At 41.5% G+C, this 25632-nt stretch overlaps 1 protein-coding gene across 2 annotated transcripts in view; it reads right to left on the bottom strand.

The window, feature by feature from the left end:
- The window catches only part of VSNL1 (visinin like 1), an 87039-nt gene extending 65383 nt beyond the window's left edge, over positions 1-21656 (bottom strand). Inside the window, exon 1 of one of the 2 annotated variants that reach the window (XM_039568760.1) lies at positions 21477-21656. The gene's annotated coding sequence lies outside the window, so the exon portion shown is untranslated. Of the gene's footprint in view, positions 1-20583; positions 20647-21476 lie in introns of those variants that run through there. The other variant, XM_039568761.1, reaches the window with a different exon arrangement.
- Positions 21657-25632: the final 3976 nt, after the last annotated feature.

The following is a 25632-nucleotide window of genomic DNA, read 5'->3' as shown; positions in this document are numbered from 1 at the left end:
CCATGGCTCTGCTGGGAGACAGACAGGTAACAGCAAATCGATTGTAAATCTCAGGCCCATGTTGTCCCTCTTCTTTCTACCTTGTCCATCTTTACCCTGTACTTTTGGCTCCCTGGCTTGCCAAGCCAGTCCCACTAAATCTCTACCAGTTTCTCCTGACTCTTTCTCCCACTTCCCTTTCCTCCTTCCTTCCTATCTGGTTCTTACTCCCCACCCAATGCCAATTCTCATCACCCCTGGTGTTTTGTCTGTACCCTGTCTTTTCCTTATCTGACTTTTCATCAGCAAAAGCAATGAGAGCAGTGATGTTCGTAGCATGCAAGGTGGATACACAATGGAAAAAAACCAGAGGTATGCTTGTTTAAACTACAGAGGAATTCATCTGGGCAACATCTTGTTGACATTTAAACAGTCTTGGCATCTCCAGGCACAAAGATAACACAGCCACTCCCAAAGAACAGAGAGGGATGCATGCCCAGGCTGCCAGCAGGGCTGTCAGCATCATTCAGAGAGGCAGAGGCTGAATAGGAGGCATGGCAGCAGGACACAGCATGTTTAAACGATGCTGAAAACTGTAAGATATTGGAGAGCATTTTATGTTAAAAAACAGATTGTAAAGCTAAGTGAATTATGCAGCTTATAATTATGTTGTGTAAAGCCTAAGAAACCCAAGACAGCCATGAAAGGAACACCATGATTGACAGGTGGGGGGGCGCAGATGCAACAGGGAGGACAAGACTGATACAAATGTTGCCCTCACACTCGGGCAATCCCCAACTACCCCAAAGCCCCACAGACTGGTCAGAGGAGAAAACACTCAAGGAGAGAGCCAAGGTAGAGGCTTTTACTGGTTTTGGTTGTTTTTCCCGGAACAAATGCAGAAATGAACCTGACTGTTGCTGATGCCAGTCCACCCCTGACCAAAGGATGTAATGAAAACGGAAAACGCATTGAGGCTAGAGATGTCATGTCACTAGCATTTGTACTCTCTCTTTTAAAAGCTAGCTATACTTCTCAAAAAATCACTTTCAGAACATCTAGGAAAAACCTTTTTTAGTGTTAAGAGGAGCAATCAATTTATCAATTTATTCCTCTGCTCTGCTTGCCATATAGGTGTGGTTCCAAAAAAAAAAAAAAAAAAAAAGGGGAAAAAAATCTTAGATCTGACATGCATGGGAAAGTCCTGAGCAATAATTACCATCTTGAAGTTTCCATCAAATTAGTGCCTGCCTCCAAATAAAGCCATTTGACAATCAGCTTATTCTTCACTAATGTCACACTCCCACCCTATTCCAGTATCTGTGTTCCAACTTTCTTAGAAGCATTTTTTTCTTTAACTTGAAAAGAGTTACATTGATTTACGACTCCAAGAAGCTGGCCAGAATCCAGAAAACCAACCAACTGCCAGCCTTTAATTTAACCTGTTCCATCACGAAAATCAATTAAAGTGCTTTTTTAAATATTATTAATGATTACAGTAAATAAAAAAAATGCCACAATTTTTAAAACATTCATATGACCAGGAACAACAGAAAACTGAGCAACCGTACTATTAATTACAAACCATTTGAAATTACTGCAAAGAAAAACAAGAGAAGATTCTTCTCCTCTAACACAGCATCCATAAATCATACACAGAACAATAACAGGGAAGTTATTATAGTCAGTAGCAGGGAACTTGATTAATCCAGGTTATTTCTACCTGGGTGGTAGCCACTAGAAGCTGGATATCTAATCTAGTCATCAAGGCTCCAGTGTGCAATGGAGAGAAACAGGCACCCAATTCAGCAAGGGGTAATTCATTCCATGCTAAAAGTATATATAAAAGGTGGCTGGGATTAATTGCTCTCTGGAAATGCCTACTCTTTTTTGATTAAGAAAAAAGTCAACACAATTAGTTTAGACTAAACATTTAACTCCTAGACAGCTAGAATGGCATGAAGAAGTATTCTACCCCCAGAGCTCAGACTGAGATGACTCTCCCAGTTCAGGGACAACTGCAGAGCCTTCAGCCAAACTGTGCTCCAAGCCTCATGACCCCAGCCTCAGCACTGCCTGCCTGGTGAAGCCCAGTAAGGAGGCAGTGGACCTTTGCTGAACTTTTGGGACAAAATACCTGCTCAGCATTACAGCAGCCCCTGCAGAGACTATTCCCAAGGAACTCTTTCTGCCAATATAGACAGTTATCAACCAGTTTCAAACAGCAGATTAACTAACAAAAATGACAGAGTTTTATGTTCTCCGATTTCTCTGAACCATGTCATATATTCATTCCATTAATAAGCTTCTCTTAGATGAAAAATGGGGACTTTGTTAACCTAATTATTTTTAAAGGTCTTTTTGACAGGTTAATACCATTGCTGACGACACTTCCATGGGGAATGACTTAATATCAACTGGTTCCAGTCCTTGGTAATTAATTTACAGGAAAGAATACAACCATTTCTACAGTAATTTATTTCTATAATTCTATAAAATAGTTTTGTACTAATGCATCAGTAAAAGTTAACTATAGAAAACACTATCTATCTGGTGTTGCATAAAGAATTAGTTGTAGCATCCTCACTGCATCTACAATGTGTAGTTTGGAGCACTGAGAGATAGGTAAGTATCCTGAAAGTCCTACTTCTCCAAACAGCACAGGTCATTTTGACATTTTTTAAGAGGACTAACTTACTAGGCATCTGAGCACAGTGTAAATTAAATAAATGGGTTGAAGCACATCCAGTCACAGCCAAGGGTCCCAGTTCAGATACCGTGTACCTCTACTTCCAGGTTTTGCAACATGTTTCTCTAGATTCTTGTTTTTCTTAAAGAATTGTCCTCTGAATATAGAACTGGCATACAACCATCGCTAACTTCAGCCTTACTTAAGCTTCTTTGATTTGCTTTCAACCATGACATATACTCACTTTGTCCTTGCTTTTGTTCTCTAAAGCAGTTTATAAAACTTGTAAAAAAAGGAGTGCTTTGTATCATATGGAAAATAACTGTGCTGTAAGGAACAATACCAAGGCTGAAAAGCCTAAAATTAGACCTGTAAGCTTTGCTTTCATTGGCAGCAGTGTGTGAACATTCATATTGTCCCAATCCCACATTCTACCTCTTTTATTCTTGCTAAACATTCTACATTCTGAAAAACACTGAAGTTTAAAATTAGCAAACCTGTCTGATTCAAGGGTACACTGACCTTGGTGATGGGCTATTTTGATCACCTTTAGTCCTTAAGAGTGAATTACAAGATCAGCTATTTTCAAAAGAAGCAAAGAAAAAGCATTTGCAGAACAAAAAGCTGAACATCTCTGAAATGGTGCCTGGAATAATACTGTAATTTCTAGCTTGCTTTTTTTTTTTTCCCCCCACTCCTATGGAAACTCAAAAGCAAATCTAATAGCTGTATTTTTGCTGAAAGCAAGCTAGTGAGGAGATATGCACTGTATAAAGCTCCTGGTGCTGGGCAATGTGGGACTAACAGGGATAATTTAGTCCTAACAGGTTAGCATCTATGAGATACCCATTCCCTTCTCAGCTATGCTCATTCAGTTCCTACTGTAGTCAACAGGGGGATAAATAAGAGCAAAATGTATTCAAAAGGTCAAACTTCAAGGATTTTCAAGAAAGCCACAGAGAGGCTAAAGTGAAACCTATGAAACAATGCTTGCTATTGCCTTAAGTATAATTCAAGCAGTTGCTAGTGTTGTGTTTATTTTGAGTGTCTCCTTGAGGAATTTCAGGATAAAATATGAGATTGGCAGTCAGCCTGAAGGGGGTATAGTCAGACCAGCCCAATTTCAACAGACTATCAAGATGAACTGTGGGGAGCTATTTTACAGGTTTATGGCTATAGCTCACTCTGAACCACAGCGTTATTAATATTTGTAGAGCACTATGATATAAATAGCAACACTACATCCACCACCTAGATACCTGTGGTATGCTCTGACAGAGCACTTTTTAGATAACCAAATACCATTAAATGTGCCACAAATGCTATACTTGAGATAGGATATTAGATACAGATGTAATGCAACAGTTATTTTTGCACCAAAAATGCTGATGTGGATCTCTAATGCAGGAGACTTAGGCACTAACTCAGGGGTGATTTTCTGTCAGAAACTAGAATTAATTCTAACATTGTTACAGCGCAAGGAGCCAAATAGTTTATTGGAGTTAGGACCAGTGGAAGCCTAGATAAAGCCTGGTCCTGAACTGTATTCAGTGTTTCCCACTGAAAAATCTGTGGCCATAAAAAGTAATGTTTTCAAAGACGAAGAGCAGCTGGAGAATACTATTTACTTCATCACACTGATGTTGTCAGTATTTCCTAATGTTTCCTACACCCTGGAAACAGCGTAGGCTGTCCATCAAGCTTCGCTTACCAGCAGCAAGCTCCATGGGTCACACAGTGGCATTTCAGACAAAGCTGAGCTTTTGGAAAAAGAACGGAGGCTGATTGCGGCACTGAGACAAAATGGAGATGTTAACCACCAATTAACCACCAATTGCCTCAGGAGCAGCAAGGAAACCCTGAGAAAGGTAAATACACCTTTCTCAGGATCGGGGAGTTTTGTCCTAGTTCCAGCCTCAGGATGAGGTAATTTCTTCCTGGGACAGCCCTTCTTTTGTGCCTAATAAAGCCAGGTAATTGCATCCTGGATTTTGTGGGTAGGAACATGATGTGCAGCAAGACCATTTATGGAGCTGTGGTTTCAGTCTCATGCTTAGCTTTCTATTCTTACATATAGAGAACTACTTTTACTGCCTTGGTAACTGGCATTTTTCAAGTTTCTGTAATTCTGTAATTCCCCCCAACATCAAATGATTCAATCATTATGAACATGCCTATACTTGAACAATAGTTCAAATTAAAATCGGTAGTGGATATGAATTACAAAAGGCATTCCTTAGAAATTCAAGGCGATAACTTTCTCATTCCTTCCTTATTCTTCAGAAAAGCATCTTGTTAATACAGTTATGTTTCCAGTTAATTCCCTCGACTAAGAGTACTTATACATAGAACTATTTTGGAATAGCATTTCCCAAAGAACATCAGGAACAGAAGAACTTCTCTTTGCTATTTACTTTACTACAAAAATGGGGGCTCTCATTTTTCATGGAATCATATAATTTGGCTTGGAAAGGACCTTAAAGATTATCCAGTTCCCACCCCTGCCACAGGCAGGGACAACCTTCACTAGATCAGGTTGCTCAAAGCCCCATCCAGATTGGCCTTGAACATTTCCTGGGAGGCGGCATCTACAACTTCTCTGGGCAACACGTTACATCTTCTTACCATGCTCACAGTGAAAAATTTCTTGCTAATATCTAATCTAAATCTGCCCTCCTTCAGTTTAAAGTATTACCCTTTGTCCTATCACCCCATGCCTTGTAAAAACTTCCTTCTCCAGCTTTACCCCTTTTGGTACTGGAAGGCTGCTATAAGGTCTCCCTTATAGAAGGTATAAGATACATGGACCTAGATTCTAACAGTAATAAAATTCATATTATTTATTAATTCTTATAATGGATAACCAGTAGCAGAATTCTTTACTGTGAGGGTGGTGAAGCACTGAAACAGGTTGCTCAGAGAAGTTGTGGATGTCCCATCCCTAGAAGAATTCAAGACCAGGCTGCATGGGACTTTGAGAGACCTGGTCTAGTGGAAAAGTCTGCTCCACTCCAAACCATTCCACACTGGAAGGAGAATTTCCACATAAAAATAATGAAAAGAGTTAAAGATTCTGCAGTGAGCTGTAGAATCCTTTAAAAAATATTTAAATTAAATTAAATTAAATCTACTTTAAAAGAATCCCCACAGATCCCTAAATCCCCGCACAAGCTATGCACACTGGTGCTGAATACTTCATAAACTTATATACTCCATACTATACCATATGGAAGTTCAGCACAGATGTAGGAGGTAGATTTGCAAATTCCTTCATGAATAGAGTAGGTAAATGTACATTAGGCTCTCCCAGAGCCAACTTACAGAGAAGAGGTAATGGCACAATAGCCTGTGTATGACTCAGAGGAGCACGAAACTTTCCCTCCAAGGTTCACAAAGACCTTGGGGAAATGCAAGGTTAAATTTGTGACCTGGGCATAATTTGTGACCGATGTGGGTTGTTTATATCTTAGAAAAAAATGGGTCATCATTCAACCTGTCTGTGCTGTCTTCAAGTCTCCATTCTCTTGAAGTATCTTCATGGCAGGTGCCAGTTGTCACTAAATGGTGGGTGCTGAGGTGAGCTGTGCACTGGATTTTGGGACTGCCCCAGCTCCTGGGCTTGTCCCCAGGACAGCCCTCTCCTGCCTGCCCAAGGCAGACACCTGATGCTGGCTGGCTGTGCCCACACCAGATGCAGAAACAGGACCTCAGCAGCATCCTCTGTGCTTCACTCCACACCACCTACTCCCCAGCCAAGAAAATATTTATTCCAGTCGAAAGCAGTCTAGACATAAGGTAATATATGCAATGCAGATGCACAGGAGATTATACCTGACACAAAACTAGAAGAAACCATCTGATAAGAGAAAAAATTGAGACAGGTTGGGTAAGCTTCATGCTAGTGAATATATTCCTATCATAATCTTTTTTAAAAGCTACTTCATCTGCTCACCATAGGAAGGGCTGCTTGCCGCTTCCCACCAGCCGTACTCTGCCTCTCCACTACTTGCAGCTTGTTTTGATTTTGGCTGAGTGGAAGATAGATATGGAAAATCCTTGCAGGAATGGCAGAGTGCAGGGAGCAGCCTTGCCTACTAATCGATGTAAGCTGCCTGGGAAGAGAGGCAGGATGATCATTTCCTCCCTGCTTGTTCATCTGCTCCCCTGGGAACAAGTTATACTGCAGTGACACATTAAGGCATGTGCTGTCAAAGTGCTTCTGGCAGAAAAAATAAGTGAAGTATCAAGTGACTGAGCCCTTTCAGCTAGCCATGGGATGCAGGGCTGTTCCAGCCAAAGCAAAGTCCCACCACAGCTGAAGCATACATTTAAATTTTTCATTTAGAGTGATAAGAAGTCCCATTGAACAGTCTGAAGGTACAGGAGCAGAATAAAACTGGCAAGTTAGTTTGTTGAAAAATAACCAGAATTTTCAGTTCTACTTCTAGACTACACACCTAGGGTGGAAAATTTGCTGTACGAGCTCCTGAGTCTTGATGTGCTGAAAAAAAATTGTACAACCAACTCTTACACATGGCAGATTTTCTTCTCTTGTCTTCCATAATGTGGACTTGCCTGACAGCACTTACTAACAACTTGATGGAGCCTGATGGAGTTGAATTGGCTTATATCCAGCATGACTGGTGCTCAAATGACTCCATTTTTAAATATTTTGCCATAATCATAAATGGGAAGTAATGATCACCTACAGTTGACCAAAGAAATAAGGGATTTTTCAAAGGAAAAACAGGAAGCACACAGGTTATGGACCATTCCACACAAAATACATACCTTTTATTTTCTTCTGCTCTAGTACTTCTAAAAACACTATTTTTACCAGGTCTTGGTCTTTACATTGTCACACCCATGCCCCTCTGAAACAAGCAAGAGCAGGTAACAGCCACTCCTGCCAACGCTTACTGCAGCGACAAATCTCAGGCACAGCCCGTGGATTAGCAGAATGTAACCGGTTATGCCTGTTCTCTGCACTGGACTGAGAAATCTTCACATTTCTGTTCATTCATACTCAAAGTGATTTCCAGGTAATGCTTCACATGTCCAAGGGGAAAAGCTACAAAGCCTGTCTAAAATGGAATTTGGCTGTACATTATAGGAGAGCTTTGCCATTTAGTATGGTGCAAAGCACAGGGGTCAGTCTCTTTCTAAAGGATAACTTCAAATCCAAATGAGAAACTGGTCGGACTTTTTGTTCATACTACTTTGACAACCCTGTGTGCATGTGCAATGAGCATGCTGACACCTGCATTTTTTAATGCAAAAACCTAAAAAGGAAAAATATTTCAAGGACTATGACTAAACTAATAATTAAAACTGACATAAGAACTGTATGTAAATACATACAAATGTATGTAGATACAATAATACAATATAATTAATCCAATGTAATTAAAACCCAGAGATAATGGAGAGGTGCACCTCCTCGCTATCTACTTAATGAGCCCAGTCCATGCTCTGCAGTTCATTCCTCATCAGCTTTAGTCCAAGTGGATCATCATTATCACACCACCACCCAACAGACCTCACCAGCAAAAGCATGGGAAACTGGGAGACATGTAAATACCTTCTTATTTCCACTTTATAAATATTCCAAAGTTAAACTGGTGCTGATACTAATGATTTAAATTTAAGTTATACATATTTATTACTTTTATTACCTATTATTAATGATTTAATACTGTTGTTAAATTTTTATTTCATCAACAACACACAATCACTTTCTCCTGTAAGAATTTATAAGGTTTGCCAATATTGCTAAACTGCAATGTTTAACTTCCTACCAAGTACCTCAGAGAGCCAAGAGGAAAGACAAGCCTCAGGAACAGGTCACAGGCAGACAACGATCACAGCTCTGTATTGCTCCCATTGCACCATGGGATGATTACACACTGATTTTAATCTGACACCATCCAGTTCTGCTGCCAAAAAAGGTTACACTCTCCAAAGAGCCACATTCATTTTTGGAAAGAACTCCTTGCCTAATGTCTTGTGTATATCCCGGGATTTGTGTGGCCACGTGCAAGGTAGATAACAAAAAACTGGTCTTGCCTCTTCACCCAGAAAAAGAAAAAAGGGTCATTTGGGTGAGGTAAACCACAAAAAAAAAAAAAAAAAAATAGGAAGGGTAATAGGAAAGTGAGGCAGCAGCGAAAACTTCCCTTTCTAGCAGATGTGACCATAGAGCCCTGCCAGGAAAGGCTGGGTAGGGCTGGATGGCGAGCTCAGCTCAAGATGGTGCCATGGTCCCCTTCCTGCTGCCAGGAATGTAGATCACCTGGTGCTGGGGCAATCAGACATCATATTTCACTCAAGGTAGACCAGTGCCACACCAGAAGTCCAATGAGACACTGCTTTCATCCAAATTTCTAGTCCTGCATCTTCATTCTTTCAAAACCCCAGATGTGGTCACTCTCCCAGCAAGCCTTGAACTTCTTGTCTCTCTGACCGAAGACAATCATCAATATGGGAATGATATCAGAAGTGTATGGACAACTCTTTTGAGGCAGAGACTGGTGTTAACCGATGTCTGGCACTGAAATACCTGGAGGTGAAAAATGTACACATTTGCGAAATGTTTTTTACTTTGGCTTGTAACAACTACAAAGTTTGTGAGGCTTTGTACAACAACTTTCAATTTATCTGTGCTAACTGAGCTCCTCCCATGATAGGAACTTCATTTGTAGCACTGTGGTCAAGCACATGGGTAAAAAAGAGTCTACAGTTCTCTGAGAATAAGGGTTTGGGATTCCATCCTCTGCTTTGCCATCAACTCTCTAAAAGCTCTTGGACAAGGTATGTTTCTGCCTTCTGCATCATCATGTAATACTAAGTGAATGAAATAATCTTAAATTCTATAAATCTGCCAGTACTGTAGTTGTCAGATCCCATTCAAAACTGACATCAGCAGTGAAAAATTACATGGCACATAAATACAAATGCAAAACAATGAGCAACTTACCACATAAATACTTCAAAATCAGCTCTCCAAACAGGTTTTTACTTCAGAAAAGCAGAATTTTTAAGAGCAGCTGTTCAGTCATAAGATCAATGAATCATATGATGAAAGAACATATAAAGTCTTATGCAAATACTTCACATTTTATTTTTGAATCCTTCTCCCCACTTAGTTTCATGTCACAAATGCCTTCGGATGAGCAAATTCCCCTGCACCCACACAGAGCTCACTGCCAGAGAGAGCCTGCATTGGGGGTGTTTCTGTGGTCATTTTTAGGACTTGTATGTGACTTAAAATCATCTCAATTCTCTTCCCCCTTCTCCAACAGTTACATCTACCACCCATCTGACACACAATGTAAGTTATCTCAGCTCAGGTGGTCACTGGCAGCTCAGTAGGGGCTTCCTCTGAGCACCTAACTCAGATGCTGCTGCCCTAGTACAGTTCTGATACAGCTTGTCTGTCATTGCATCTGAAGAAGCAGTTCAGAGAAAAGTGGCAAGAATCAGATGGATTTATCGTTAAATTTAATATTTCCTGCAAATTCAAATTTTCCCTGCAAAGTTTTCTCACAACACCTAAAAAAAATCACAAAAAGTGGTGAATCTGTTAGTACTTTTCATATTAATCACCCTTTTTGTGAGACTCCACTCCTCATTCTTTCCTAGATGTTGACAACTTTGCCTTCTGCTATCTTCAAGTGTTATCCTACTCCTTTTCCTCGCTCCCCTCTTCCTGATTAATTTAATCTCCCTAGCACTGAAATCCTCACAGATCTGATCTTGCCTGCATTTGACATGATTCATGATCACACCTTCTCCTTTTCCCTGAGTCTCATCTTCCTTAGACTATGAGCTTACTAAACACTAACACCTACATTTCTAGTCAACTCTGCGTGTTCAAAGCAACAGATTTCCCCATGTATTTAAATCTAGTCACTCACAGACGTGTTTTGGTGGTTCAGTATGTACTTTGTACTATTCAAATCCATTCCTTGATCCAATTTTTTCCAGTAGGGATCACAGTGATCAGCTCACAGAATGAGTCCTTACATTTGTATGGCCTTGGACTTTGGTCCAGCTACTTCAGGATGGGATTGATCCAGAAATCGCCATTTCACATTTAACTCAATGGGAATTTTTAATAATGACCATCAAGCCATCCTTCCATGTGTTCCTAAAGATTTCCTGATGTCAGTGTTTGTCAACAGCTCTGCTAATGCCACTGATGCCTTTTCCTGGTCTTAAAATCGAGAGTCAAACATGGTTAGAAGGGGAAAAAGGATTTTACCTTGGTATTTATTTTAAGGATCCTTAGGTGCACTACATCCAGGTCGAATGCACCTTAATGCACACCACAATGCACACCCACAATACATCTGGTCTAACATTATAGGTCTCACTACTTAGCATATCTATCAAAGATTCCCCAATGAGAGGCTTGAATGAGTCCCCCCCCTCCCCAAGGAACCTTCCCCTGGACGGTTCTATCTTGGTTTACAGAATGTGTTCTGGAGAGGACCTTGGGGCCTGGGGCACACTGATCCCTACCTACGAAGTTCTAAAATGTTTAGTCTCCTAGCTGAACAAACAAGTCCAAGAATGTAGGCAAAAAGCACTAAGAATACAGAAGTTCTAAAAAGGTGTAACAGGAGTATAAAAGAAAAGGCAAAAAATCATCATGGCATCACCACTGCCCACTGATGGCACACATTTCACTGTACAACCACGTCTAACCACTTTTACTGTAATTTAATTTTTGAAGCATGGCAAGCTAGCATAGCACAATTCTCAGACAGTGACTTTGCTCCTATAAGCTGAATGAATTTGATAGCTTTTGTTTGTTTCTTTCTCACAGATTCATTGTTTATGCAAGAGTACCTCATTAGTCAAGTGTCCAGAGCAATACCACTAACTCTGTTCCTTCAGAACAAACAAAAAATGCTAATTTCTGCAGTCTTCTTGAAGGTATTTTCAAAGGAAAACAGAAGTACAAGACTGAAATGGCTGCAAGCTGCTGTGTAGGTCTTTGTAGAATTGAGAACCTTGTAAGTTACTGAGTGACAAAATGCAGAGTTGCAAAAATAAGGGAATATGTTAGTTGTCTCACATAGCTTCAGATGTTGATGACCTTCTGAATGTATCAATGCTGTCAACAGTAAATGGTGGGGTTTACTGGGCAATACAAGAATTACAATCTCCAGCTATCTCTGTTACATATAACACCAGAACAACCTTGAACATTTCATGAACTCTTTCTTTTATCTGGAGATGAGCTGACATTGATATATTGTTATTGGTTTTCACTAATACACTCCTGTTGGCAACAGGGACATGTTAGCAGCTGAAATGAGTCACATATTGCAAGACCTTGCAATTTATATGGAAGAAAGAGCAATTTTAAAAATATCTCTGTCTCCTCCTCAGCCGACTGTGCAATGCAAGACACCCACTAAAACTCAAGTCATAGTCAGACAGTTATTTTGCATATATTTGAAGCACACAAAGTTCCAGGGTTATTTTTTTATTTAAATTGACTAGCTGCATTTCACCAACAGTAAAACAGCATTACAAAGTAATGATAGGACTGTTTGACACTGAAATAAAAATTACTCTTGAATTTTATATTTACCATGGATTTCTCATGCAACAATTCAGAACCTTGTTACATTGCTTTCATTTATTTATAGTTGCACATTATTAAAAAATCTACAGTTGGTTACAAATATTTGAAGGAGGTAATAATCTAAAATAATGTATCTCACGAACAATAGAAGTAACTTACCAACAGTTCTCTAGCTCATTTTCATCTAAAGAAAGCAAACTGCTTTGTAACTGAAGGACTTGCACTGATAGATTTTGTTAAGCAAATTGACAACGTAGATGTTATGGCATTAGATGACAGGTATATACAATAGAACTATTTACAGCACTGTGCTGGAATAAAAACCACAGAGCATGTTTTGCTAAATTATTGTAACATTTTCAGTCTCCTATATTGAATCTTCCTACCCCAACATTCCACAACCCAGGAAAAAAACAAAAAAAAAAAGAAAAAGAAATACATTAGCTGTGTTTCTACTCTGCAGATTCACAAGAACATCTTGGGTCTTGCAATACGATACAGCGTTAAGGCACTGAAGGGAGCAACTCAACAAAAAAAGCAGACAGACACACAGAAAGAACACAGCTGTACTCAACATCTGTTTACATTGTGCTTGTGCTGTGACTTCTTATAGACTTCTTTTTGAAAATACCAGACACCTGGTACATATCTAGAGATATCCAGATACAAACCCAGCTGTTCAGGACATATTCTAGGACGTATCTACACTACAGCCCAACAGCTGGAGAACAGTGTGTGCTTCAGCCAGCTTCCAACTCTCTGGCTTTGCCACTGTGAACAGCCCCACTGGGCAGAAGCAGAACGTGTATGAATGTATCCTAATTAGCTCTGCAGGAGGCAAACCCAGTGGCTGCTATCAGACATGGATTGGCTCAAAGTCCCTCTATGAAATCCCTGTACATGCACCTCATCTTTTTGCACAGGTTGTAGGTACAGTATATATCTTGTATGTTGTTAGAATTTTAATTAAAGTATTTACCCTTATAGTACTGTACATACAGCTGTACTTTCTAGAACACATACAAAGGCCAGATCCTTGTTTTATAAAGCTCACAGTTTAAAAAACAAAACAAAACCACAGCTAAAATGCAAGATGAAGGAGGCATCCACCATGGTTAAACACACATAGCCAGTATCATCAGGGAGAGGGAGGCTCTCAGGCAACAGGAGACCTCTGGAGAAGAATCAAAGACAGGAAGCAGAGCCAGAGAGGGAAGAAAAAAGGGATCAGTAAAAGCTAAGGATAAGACATGAGGCAGTTAGTACCTGTTGACACTTCAGGATTACATTCTCATATAAGAGAGTGGGAAGCCTGACTGAGTAATGTTCACCTCTTAAACCACGTAGAAAAAAGTGTTACTTACTGATCTGTGTTCCAGTAGCACCTCTTTGTGGCAGACACTTGAGAAAAATGTAAAAACATCATAGCCCCTTCCAACCATCCTATTTTCCGAAACAGGAATTAAAATGAGCAAACAATAGCCATTGAACTAAATAGCTAAGAACTCACCCAGTGTGGGGGACAACTCTTGCAAACAAAACCTATTTATGAAGAATGATCAAGGCTACTTTGTGGTCTTCTTACCATAACTGAGGAGGAAAATGGAGTCTTAGAAGCTACTTCTGCTAAGTACTTCAGCATTTCAATAATACTGGTGTATTGTTAGGATTTCACAGACAGAAGGAGGCAAGAATATTTATGCATATGGAAAAAACAGTTTGTGATTATTTGACTCTTTATTTAACGATGCATGATATAAAGTTTTAACAATGTTAAACACGTAACATACTGATTTCATACTATTCTTCTAAATTTTCTCATTCTGCATGGATGGCAGGGACCAGATTCCAAGTCCACTAGAGCTCTTTGTAGAGCATTGTTCAACCTTACTTGTGGTTGACGAGACATATCCAAGCCAGATTAAAACAACAAACAAAAAACCCCCAACACGACAACAAAGGCCCAATCAAAAAAAAAAAAAAAGAAAATAAAAGAGGCAGAAAATACAAGGTCAAACTTTGCTGGACATTTGAAGATGCAGTTCTTTTGTATAAGTCAGTCTGGTTTGCAAAAATCATTAGTATCATCACATGTTTCATGCATCAAACTAAAATCCCTTTTCAGGCTATCAAACTTCCAAACAGAAAGCCTTCTATGCCATTCAAAACATGAATTTCAAGAACGTTCATTAATGTTGGTATTCATTTGAATGATTTAAAAAAATGTATACTTGAAAGGAAAAATAACTGCTTAAAAAATACAGTATATATTCTGGTGTAATGAAAGAACATCGACTATAATGAAATTTACTGGATATGTGCTGGATGTTAATACTTGCACAAATAACTTTTTGCAGCATTATTCATTATATAAGCTGATTTTATTTTCAGTGCTAAAAACTTGTTAAAAGTTCGCTTTCACTAACTTTAGAAAATCTTAACTTTTTCCTCTACATATACCAACTTCTACTAAAAAACAAAAGCATTTTAATTCTAACTACTAACTAATGTCTCAGATTTCATTCGCTAAGAGTCTTTAGTTACTTTGTATTTCTAAATATAGCAGATAAGAGTACAGAGAAATATGCTGTATTGTAAGAGCTTTTATAAACAAGATTTTCTAATTTTAGACTACTCCATTCTGAATAAAGTCTAATTAAATCACATATACTCTCAAATGTAGTCCACAAAAGGATCATATTCACGTCTCCTCACTGCTATTTGATTCCATCTTACAGTGAATGATTTAATATCTACTTTTGAGTAAAAATGTTTTATATGAAGTAGAACACTAAACTTTAATTTAAAAAAATCAGTGATATATTATCTTTGTGAAATTATTTTTAGATATTAAAATCTAGTCATAGGTACTCTACACACACCTGGCTGAACAGTTGATCTAGTTAAGATTTTTTTTTTCAACTACTTTGGGGATTGATTGGTTCAAGAACTTGTAGTGAAGTCCAGAACCAAGACATTTTAAGACCAAGGATAACTAATTACTAAAAAGCACAGAGAGAACAGAGCTACATTTTCCATTCTCCATGGTCTTTAAATCAAGACTGATTTTCTTTTCCCCTCCAAAATTTGTATGTGTTTCGTGAACAGGAGAGTAGAGGCATCGCTGAGTCAAACGCTATGGCCTCTACTAGACATGATTAAAATGTTCATTAATCTTCCTTGCAGATTTAAACATTTATGAATCTAAGGGCTTTCATCTCTAACATACAACTTTCTATTTATCTAGAAGTTAAAACTAATAAAAATAATTTTCATCAAAAATTTTAAAGCCTTATATTTATTAGTCTAAAAACTCTATAAATTACTGTCACAACTTCTTTTCTTCCTGAGTATACATTTTGACTCGTACAGTCAAAGTCTGAACAACCAAAGTAATCCCATTGGTTATTATATTGGTCAATTTGACTCATTAGGAGTTAAAACAAAACTATGCTATTTTTTATGCCTAAGTACTGTATGAAAATACCTTGACAGGACCAAAAAAAAATTTCAACACCACTTGTAAGTCTTACCATTATGGATGTCAGTTTTGAAATCTTTTCATAAATGAACTTCAAGAAAGTCTAAGTTAGTGAACAAGAAATAAGAAAAATTATTTTTTCTGGTATTAAATAGTGCTGCATAAAAACAATGATGCTTCTCTGAAATCATCAATTATTTAAAATTAAAACTACTTTAAGCCAAAAGTGATTAAAGGTCATTTTAACAAAAAAGTTTAGTATCTCATATATACATTAGTGTAAAAGCTGTAAGAATCACCATTACATCTTTTTTCCTGCACATCAATTCAGACATTTTTAATGTGGATTGTATAGACAGTCTTCCTCAAATGGTTTTGTGATGATAAAGAATTTAAAATTCTTTATTTTCCTATTAACAAATTATTTTATTATAATTATCTTAAAAGATTCACTTGGTAATCTCAAATTATCACTTCTCATTACTTCAAAGCTTGTAGGTTGTTGACAAACTCATAGCAAACTCCTGCTTTTTCAGAAGAGTGAAACCGAGAAAGTTATAATACATTCCATTACATTTTTACAGTCTGGGATTGAAAATATGACTTCATGGGGTTTATTTCAGGGAGAAAATCTTCAATAGTATCTGTAATGCTTATTCCTTTGTCCTTGATATCATAATTTTAGAACACATCATGCTTAGTCCAACAAAAGTGCAGTTGTCCTTTCACTCCCAAGGAGCACTATTTATTTCAATTAGCTGTGGTTTTACAAGTTATTTTACAGAACATATTCTGTTCCTTATTTTCCTCAGGGGAATAATCACAAAGAAAAACAGCTTGATATTTTTATAAACACATCAGTGAATTTGTCTATCAAGTGATTTTTATCTTTTTCTCCTTCAACTGTCTCCTTCAAACTACTTACTTTTTTCAACTTTCATCTGTGAGACCATTTCTAATAATCTGCCCTTATTTCCTACATGTGTATTATTGTCCTTTGAGTCACATTCACATCCAAATGTGGAAAAGCTCTTGAAAGCAGAGACCCTGTGGATAACATCCACATAGTTAAAAAAGAAAGAACACATATATATTCTTCACACTTTATAACTTAAAAAGCAATATGGATTTGCAGCACTACCCCGAGATTTTGTATTCCATGAACAGGTATCCTTTTATCATCTGTTTAGTTTCCTTTGAAAAGGTGTATAGCTATTACTCTCAGACCAATAGCATAAAATTCAAAAGATAAGATTCTCTCTCTATGAATAAAGACAAGTAGCTGGAGCTGAGGTAAGAAAGCGCCGCCCTGTGATGGGAGCCCATGTGGATCCTTACATCTTCCAGCACAGCAAACGCTCACAGCCTTCCCTGTTGGTCCTGCATTCCTGTACCACACAGTGCTTTCAGCAGTGCCATGGAGAGAAGATATGGAGCAAACCATGGTCTTTCCCAAGAAAGAAATAAACCGCAAAGAAGATAATTGGTAAGGCCGAAGACACACACAAAAACACGGAACAAAACTACACTCCGAAGGAAGAAAAAATATCCCAAACATGTAGAGAATGGCAAAAGGTGTGCAAATGCAGGTAATAGTGACCCAAAAGAAAATGGAGACAGATGAAATGGTCTAGGCTCATTACAGAGTAGTCTGAATCAAAATTAGGCATGAGAAATAACACAGGAAGATCACACAGTTGCTTTTCTCTATTAATATAAGACAAAATTAAAGGAAAACAAAGAATCCATGGGCAATCAAACCCACCTAGAAACAAGCTTCTTTACAGACCACTCCAATGAGTATTTAGCCCCAAAGCACACTGTTAAACAATACGTATTGAAAACAAAAGGAGGAAGACCGGTGCTGACAATGTTTAACATCACAGACAAGGAGCACAGCTGCTCAGGGTAAGTTCTTTGTGTTTCAATTCCTAGGACTTTAAAACCAAATATGTCTCCCATATTTTAAATTTTCTAACTCTATCTTCAATTAGTGTACATTGCTGCTTGATTCACAATTAGAGGATGAGCCAGCACTTTTTGGCCAAGTGACATAAAGTTCTGGAAATCCACGATAATCTGCAAAAGTTGACAGAACTGAATACCTAAAATGGGAGCATCAGGCACAGATACAATACAAAAAAGTTTAGGAATCCATTTTGCAGACAGACATAACATTACAATTCCAAATCTGAAAAACAGAAGCAGGACAACAGCTTGAAATGTAAACAATTACAGAACCACCCACAACAAAGTTCACCATGTTCATGTGTTTGTTAAGGGAATATATATTCTTAGATTTAGAGCCTTCCTGCAGCTATAATGAGTGTATATATGGAAAGAAAAGTCAAGAGGCCTGTAGCACCACAATCGTGCTGCAATCCCCAAGCAGGACCCTACTGGAAGGCACGTCGGGATCCCCCCAGATCCCAGACATGCTGCAGTCAGCAGGATGTTGCACCCTGGGACATGTGGCACCCTTTCCAAACAGCACTAAAGCCAGCAGCATTGCACCGCTTCCATCCTGCACAGCCAGCCTAATTTCCTCTGCTCTGCTCTGCCCTACCCTGCCCCATCACATCCCGGGTGGACTTGGCCTCATCATTCTGGCCAGAGCACAGTTTTCCTTCCAGCTGGTGCTGTGGGGGGTTGTATCAGCTATGACTCTTCTGGCACAATACACCAGGGGAAGGCACACAGGGAACCGCACAACGGGACCAAGAGCAGCGGAGACATCTGTGGCATTTGCTCTGTGTTGTGGGTTACATAACGCTGTGATACTCCAAAGTAGATGTTGCCTGACGACACAGCTGATGTGCTGGCAATAGCTGGATGTTCCAGAACAGGGAGCACGTTGAAAAATCAGCGGTGTAATTCTGTGTGCAAGTATACTTTTGTATGGGGCAAGAAGACAGGGAAACCTAGAAAACTGGTACAATATTGCAGCCTTATGTCATAAAAGTTTGTGGCTAAATAACAAGATTAAGGATTCAGTCCTTAATTAAAATGCAGGGATAACACATAACCAAGATGAAGAACACGTTTCCTTACTTTTCCTTGACAGCAACATTAGCCCAGACTACTTCACGCTTTGTTTGAATGGAGAAAAACATAATTAAAGTTTTAATTAGAATTGATTACAGTCCACAAACCTGAAATGGATTGTGCTACTTGAACACTGTACCAGAAGACCTTTCAAGCGAACTGATGTTCTTAAATGAACTATGTTCTTTAAAAAGGAAAGGCACTCTGTCAAGTAATAGGGTAGTAGTGAAAACTAATGACTCCGAAAACATGTCACAAAAACAATCACTAGTAAGCACACATTCTGAAAGGGACAGTGATTACGTATTTACAAAGACTGAGCTTCCATATACACTTATTTTTCTCTGTGATTAATCTGTTGCATATCATATTCTGGTTATAAAATATGTACACCTTTTCACTCTTCATAAAGAGATGGTGATACCTCTGAGATCTGAACTTTCCAATGTATAAAGGAAGAGAATGGCTATCCACAGGCACACTAATAAAAAATTGCTAAAATATTTTGCCAGCAGAATTGTTGGGAGAAGTACCTGTATCTCTTAAACCCATCTGTTACATTAACATCTTCTGTACAAGAACACGGAATTTATTCATATATTTGGCCTTTTAATAATTAGCTACAGCTCAAATGCCCAAGTAATCACCTTTCAATTTTAATGAAAAGGGCAGGTGTTTTCATCGCCCTGTTATCTGCACGTTTCCTTGTCAGCCGAAAAGCCCGGCGGTGCAGGTAAGGCCCCTCCCCGCCTTGCTGCACTGCTCCGGGTCGCGCGGGACTCGGGAGCGCGGTACCTGAGCAGCGGCGGGAGCTCCGCCCGCTCCGGCTCCAGCTGCCCCTCGCCCGAAGAAGGCGGAGAGCCCCGTCCCACCTCCGAAAAGCCCCTGAACAGGCTCCTCCAGGGGCGGGGAAGTGGAGGGTCTGCAGTTGCGTAAGATGAACCCCCCCCTTCCCCTCCCCAATCTCCGACGGTTTCTCCGCACGCCAGAGCCCCGAGCAGCAAGCCCGGGCTGGGGCAAGTCAGGGAGGTGCCGGGGGATCACCCAGCAGAGGAAAGGCTCATGGCATTGGGGACAGGATGCGAAGCTGGGGTGGGGGGAACCTTGAAAGTGGCTTCATGCAGGAAGGGGACCGCCCGGCTGGGGTGGGAGGAGGGAGGCGTTCCCTTCTGGGGGCAGTGGGGAGAGCGGGGGACTCCGGGGGGTGGGGACACCCCCGGGCGGGCGGGGGGAAGCCTCGCACCGGGGGAGCCGGCGGCACGGGCAGCCCCGCGAAGGGCAACGAGCGGCGGGGACCGAGGGACTCGCGGTGCCCGGGGACCGGGCTGTGCGGGAGGGCGGCAGTGCTGGGGACCCTTCTGGCAGCCGCCGCAGGGAAACCCGCAGCGGCCCGCACGGCGCTGAGCCGCCGTGTCCCGGGGCGGCACCCCGGGCGTCCCCGCCGCAGCTCTGGGCACCGCGCTGCCCCCACACCCCGCGGCCAGGATCCAGTCCTTCCCGGCGGGGGGCTGGAAAAGGAGGGCGAAGAAGCGCTCAGCATACCGGCAGGCGTTCCTCCCCTCGCCCCACACACACAGCACGTCTCTCCGGGAGCGAGCAGCTCATTTCCAAGCGATGCTGGCGCGCAAAGTTGCGCCGGTCGGGCAGCCCCCGCCCGCGCTCCCTCCCTCCCTCCCTCCGCGGCCGCGCACATCCCGGCCCCCGCAGAGCCCCCGCACTCCGCTCCGCTCGGGTCAGCGCGGAAATCTCCTCCCTCGCTTTCCGCCCCGGCTGCTCACGATCTGCCTCAACCTGCTCCTCCTTTTGTTTTGATCTTTGGAAATGAAATTCTCTCTCCTGCCGTCTCCTTTCCCTCCTCCTTCTCACGCCTTCGTGTGGGAGATGCCCAGGATCGCACACCAGCTTTTGTTATCTCCTCCCACCTCCATCTTCACTCCGATTGATGCCCTAGTAAATAGCAGGAGCGCGGCACCTCCGCCCCGCACCTACCTCGCTCCCACCTGCAAACACCTCGCGTGTTAAATAAATTAAATGATAAAATAAAAACATCCCTTACAGGCATTAAGAAAAGCGATAAAGCGACCGCATGGATCGGGAGCACTTTTGCCTCCCCCGTGGTGTGATGACCTTGCGAGAGCTGGTCTGGCGCTTGGTTTCGGACGGTCTTTTTTTCCCCCCCCTTTTTTTTTTTTCCTCCCCTTTCCCTACTGGAAAAAAAATCACGCCCTTTTCGCTATCGCTTTTCAGAGGAACACGAACGCCAAAGACTACCGCTTCCACCAAAGCGTTTCCAAGCGCAAATTGTTACGCGACAGCTCAGCTCTTCCTTTGGATGCTGTCAGTGTTTATATCCGGATCGGTGGGGGATTCGGTCTCTCATCTCTCAAGAGTTAACCGCAAATCGCTCCGGGTACGATTTCCCTCCATCTCGCCAGTGGAAAAACTCCCGCACACGGACCGCGCACACCAACTTTCCCGGTGAGGATGACCCCCGAGCGCTGAGCAGCGCCGAGGCCGCGCAGCCCTCGCCTCAGCCCCGCTGCGCCTCTATCCCGCCGCCTTCCCTGGAGCAAAAGCCCCGCGCGGGGCAGCCCGGCAGACGGTTCTCGCCCGCACCTCGCGGGTGCGGAGCCCGGAAACCCCTCCCCCCCCCCTTTCCCCCTCCGGTCCCTCCCCGCACTTACTGCGGGCGCGGGGTCTGTCCGCGGTGCGGAGGAGGGCGCAGGGCCCGGGGTCCCGCCGCGGTGCTGGGGCCGGAGGGACACGCGGCGCCGCCTCGGTGCGCGCCCGCCGCCGCTCGCGCCGCAGCTCCTGTGCGCGCCCCCGCTCCGCCCCGCGCGCCGCCCGCCGCCGCCCCGCACTGCAGGACCGCCGCCCCGCGCGCCGCCCCGCGCTCCGAGCATGCGCGCGGGGCCGGGGAGCGCGGGCGGGAGCGGGGGAAGCCCCGGGGCGGGCGGGGCGCGGGGCCGGGACCCGCGGGGGGCGCGGGCAGAGGGGCAGAGCCCTGCGGGGGTCGGCGCTGGCACCGCGGCCGCCTCGGCCACACTCGCAGTGGAGCGCAGGCTCCCTGTGCCCGGCGTCGTCCGTGCCTTGCCCGGCGGGCTGCGCTTCGCTCGGCGGCTCCTTCGCTCCACTGGTGGAACCATGGTGCGCCCTGCGTGCGGGGATAGCGCCGGCAGTGCGGGCGGCGCGGGGCGATCACAGAATCAGTTAGGTTGGAAAAGACCTCTGAGATCATAGAGTCCAACCTTTGACCAAACACCACCTTGTCAACCAGACCATGGCACTGAGCGCCACGTCGTCTTTTCTTTAACACCTCCAGGGATGGTGACTCCACCACCTCCCTGAGCAGTCCATTCGGATATCTGATCACCCTTTCTGTGAAGATTTTCTTCCTAATGCCCAACCTAAACATCCCCTAGCACAGCTTAACACTATGTCGTCCCATGTCCAGTTGCCTGGGAGGAGAGGCTGATCCCCATGGCTCCTTTCATGCACAAGTTGATGGCACTGGTGCCCCATGCACGGAGCCACCTGTAGCTGTCACACGTGTGCGTAGGCGTCACCTTCCATTGCAAGCCACGCTTCCACCGTGGCTCTTGTCCACAAGCTTCTCATACTATCGTGGAAGTTAATGCTATATAGTTTAGATTTAAAACATCGTTCAACCCTTCCATGTGAAATTCAACTCATCTTGCCCTTCGGTATAAAACCCAGCTGATGCTGCCGTGCCCTCGCTTTTGTCACTGTCTCTGTAGTAGTTGCTGTTGTGGTAGGAGTAAAAGATCAGGGCTCCTTCACAAGATACTGCACAGCATGTAACTAACTGTAGGTCCTTTTTAAGGCAGAGACATACATTAGTGTTTACTTTCATGCATGGCAAGTTCTGTCACTGACTGTTTACATAAATTAAGCATATTTAGCATGTCCTAAACACAACATTGCAGAAAGCAGATGGATACAGCAAGGAGGTGAAAGGAAGGCAAAATAATGACATATATAAAAAAGAGTAGATTACGCCATGCCTGTTTTTAACTATCTGCTCATTATTTCAGAAGGAAAGATAAAAGCATGAAGGTTGTGTAATAAGTGATAGATGGAAATAATTCTTCGTTTACTGTTGAAATGCCCAAAGAATTAAATTATAACACAGGCTGATGTGTACAAATGTACAGGAAGTGACAGTATTTTCAGTTTGCTAATGTAGACAACTGAATTCATAAGTTGTCTTCGTGTGATTGGCAATATGGACCAATTTTTCTCCCAGAGTTACTTTTTTTGTGTAAGGCAGAAGTTTTATGATTTTATGCTTTTTTTTTTTTTTTTTAATTTCTCAGTGCGCCCCTGTCTTCAGTTCATGTTTTTATTTTCTAGATGTGTAAAAATACAGCCTGAAAATGCTAAAAATTTAGTTACATTCCAGGCTTAGCAGAAAGAAACATGATGTGATACACTTCACTGGCTATCTCTGAAATTCATGTTTTATTTGTTCTGATTAATTTAAATTATTTTCTGTCATCTTCATATTTTGCTACCTCATTGCTTTCTTGGCCTGCCAGATCATTAATAATCATCTCTAGCATGAAAGTTAGTGCTGTAACATCTGCTTCTAAGTTTTAACCACATTGTTCCCTCATATTTTCTGTCTCTTGCTCAGTTCTTTGTAAGTTTGTCTCTTACCATCACAGTCCAACATTAATTCTGTGTGACCTATTTTGATTTTGTCCATATTGCAGTTACTGCATGACTTCATCTCATCTTCGTAACTCTTCTAGTGGCAGCAGCATAGCTATGGGAGTGCAGAGCTCTATGGTGGCTCTAAACCCAGGTATTTACTTGGTGTCTTAGTTGGGTTTTGCTATCTTCTTCCACAGCTGCCCAGGTAGCAATATCTCAGGCAGCTAGTAGAAAGCTACCTTAGGCTTGAATTTCTGCTGGCTGACTGGGACTTAGAGATGATACCCCTTTCCTTGTCATTCATTCAGGGTCATCTTTGGCAAAAAGCTGAACATTTGCTTACCCTCAAAAAGCAGAAATTATAGGTTGAATTTTTTAAAAAGTGGCTAAAACACATTTAAGTAGGACTTTCTATGTCATAGTATGTTTTATCTAATTCAGTGGCATAATTCCCATCAGCTACAAAAAAGGTGTAGATTAAGCAGAAGATAGTATGTAGTGTGTTTTCATGTAAGACTTCCCCTGTCTACATTTAGGTAATTCCATCTCAAATCAGCTTACTTAGACTGTGTTTTCAAAGGCATTTGAAAACATGATGTTCATCCAAAAAAAGAGGTACTCTACAGTATTATTCTAGAAAACTGACTAAATTTTACATGTACTACAACACAGAAACAATGCAATACAAAATCCCATTTGAAAAGTTTATATACATATAAAACCTCTCCACTTGTATTATTAGTGCTTTGTCAAAAATGGCCCTGGTGTAGATCAACAATTTAATAAGAGTTACCTCTGATTCCATTCATGAGGTTATCACTGGAAAGGTAATGACATTACCAGTGAGTGTGCTATTATGACATCTTACACTGTGCTGTCCTACACTGCATGCAATTCCTGAGGGCTTTTGTAAGCTGGGTGTAAAAGTTTACCAGTTCAGATCACTGGCATTTTCAGCCTCTAAGCATTCACTTTTTATCTATGCAAATGATATTGTATTTTAGACTGGAAAATTACATTCACTACACTTGCTTCTCAAGATAGATAATGGTAGAATTTTCGATTTTCTTGCTATACAGTTCTTTGGATTCTTCCAATGAAACTAATTGTTGCCAACTAATTGTTACGACTTCAGATGATTTTTTAATCTAAATAACATGATGCTCATAATGAAGCTACAGCAATGTAAAACAAGTTGGGGTCTGACCCAAAGTTTTCTACTGAAAGTGTATCTCTTTTATTTTACCATCAGAATGAACAGTGTAAATATAAGAATTCTTAGCTTATGAATGAATAGCATAACAATGTGGGTAGTTGCTCCTTTTACAGTCTTCCATGGCTTGCATGGGTCTCCTTTAGGCTTTGAATCTCCTAAACGTTCTGCTTATACCTTTGAAAGAAGCCAAGTGAGGCCCTAAGACTCTGATCTTGTCAAGGGAGATAGATAGGCATCTCCAGAGGGAAATTCAAAATCTAATGAAATTGAGGATCCTCATCTCCTTTTTTCTCTCCCTTCTTTGCTCCAGAGTAGAAAATTCAATAATAAAAGATACAGTAGTCTCTGAGAGGACTCACTATCTCAGCAGGTGGCTTACTGGTAATGAGTTGTTGTTTTTGTTTTTTTTTAATTTAGCATGATCTCCTGTTTTGCAGACACCAATTTAAATGCAGAATACCATTCTGGGGTTTGCATTTTCCCTTCTCTCTTTTATGCTCAATACTTGCTAAGAATATATTTATGTATATATTTTACGAGAATCAACAGCAGAAAAAATATAATTAGAAGGAATTTGAGTCTATATCTATATCTCTAGCTGTATGCTTTATGTTCTGCCAGGCCTTTTGAAGGAATGATTTCCTTTTTCCCTTCTGTGTTCCCCTGGTGCAGTTTTTGCACACTGAGATGTACTTGTCTGTTAGATGGGGAGCTGAAAGCAGCAATGCGGCTGCAGGGATTGGCAGAAGGGAGCTGCTTCAAGGCTCTGTGATTAAACGAAGCTGCTGCAACACACTGCAGTTAGAAAAGGGTGAGATTCTTGATGCTCAACAGCAAACAATGAGCATGGATGATTTTATCACTTTCAAAATGACTATAGATTGTCTTGCTTCTTTAATGTGCTATATATAATTATATGAAAATGACATTTTTATATGTGTATTATC

The sequence above is a fragment of the Corvus cornix genome, chromosome 3, assembly GCF_000738735.6.
Source record: "Corvus cornix cornix isolate S_Up_H32 chromosome 3, ASM73873v5, whole genome shotgun sequence".
Classification (NCBI taxonomy): domain Eukaryota; kingdom Metazoa; phylum Chordata; class Aves; order Passeriformes; family Corvidae; genus Corvus; species Corvus cornix.
This window is presented reverse-complemented; position numbering and strand designations above follow the sequence as displayed.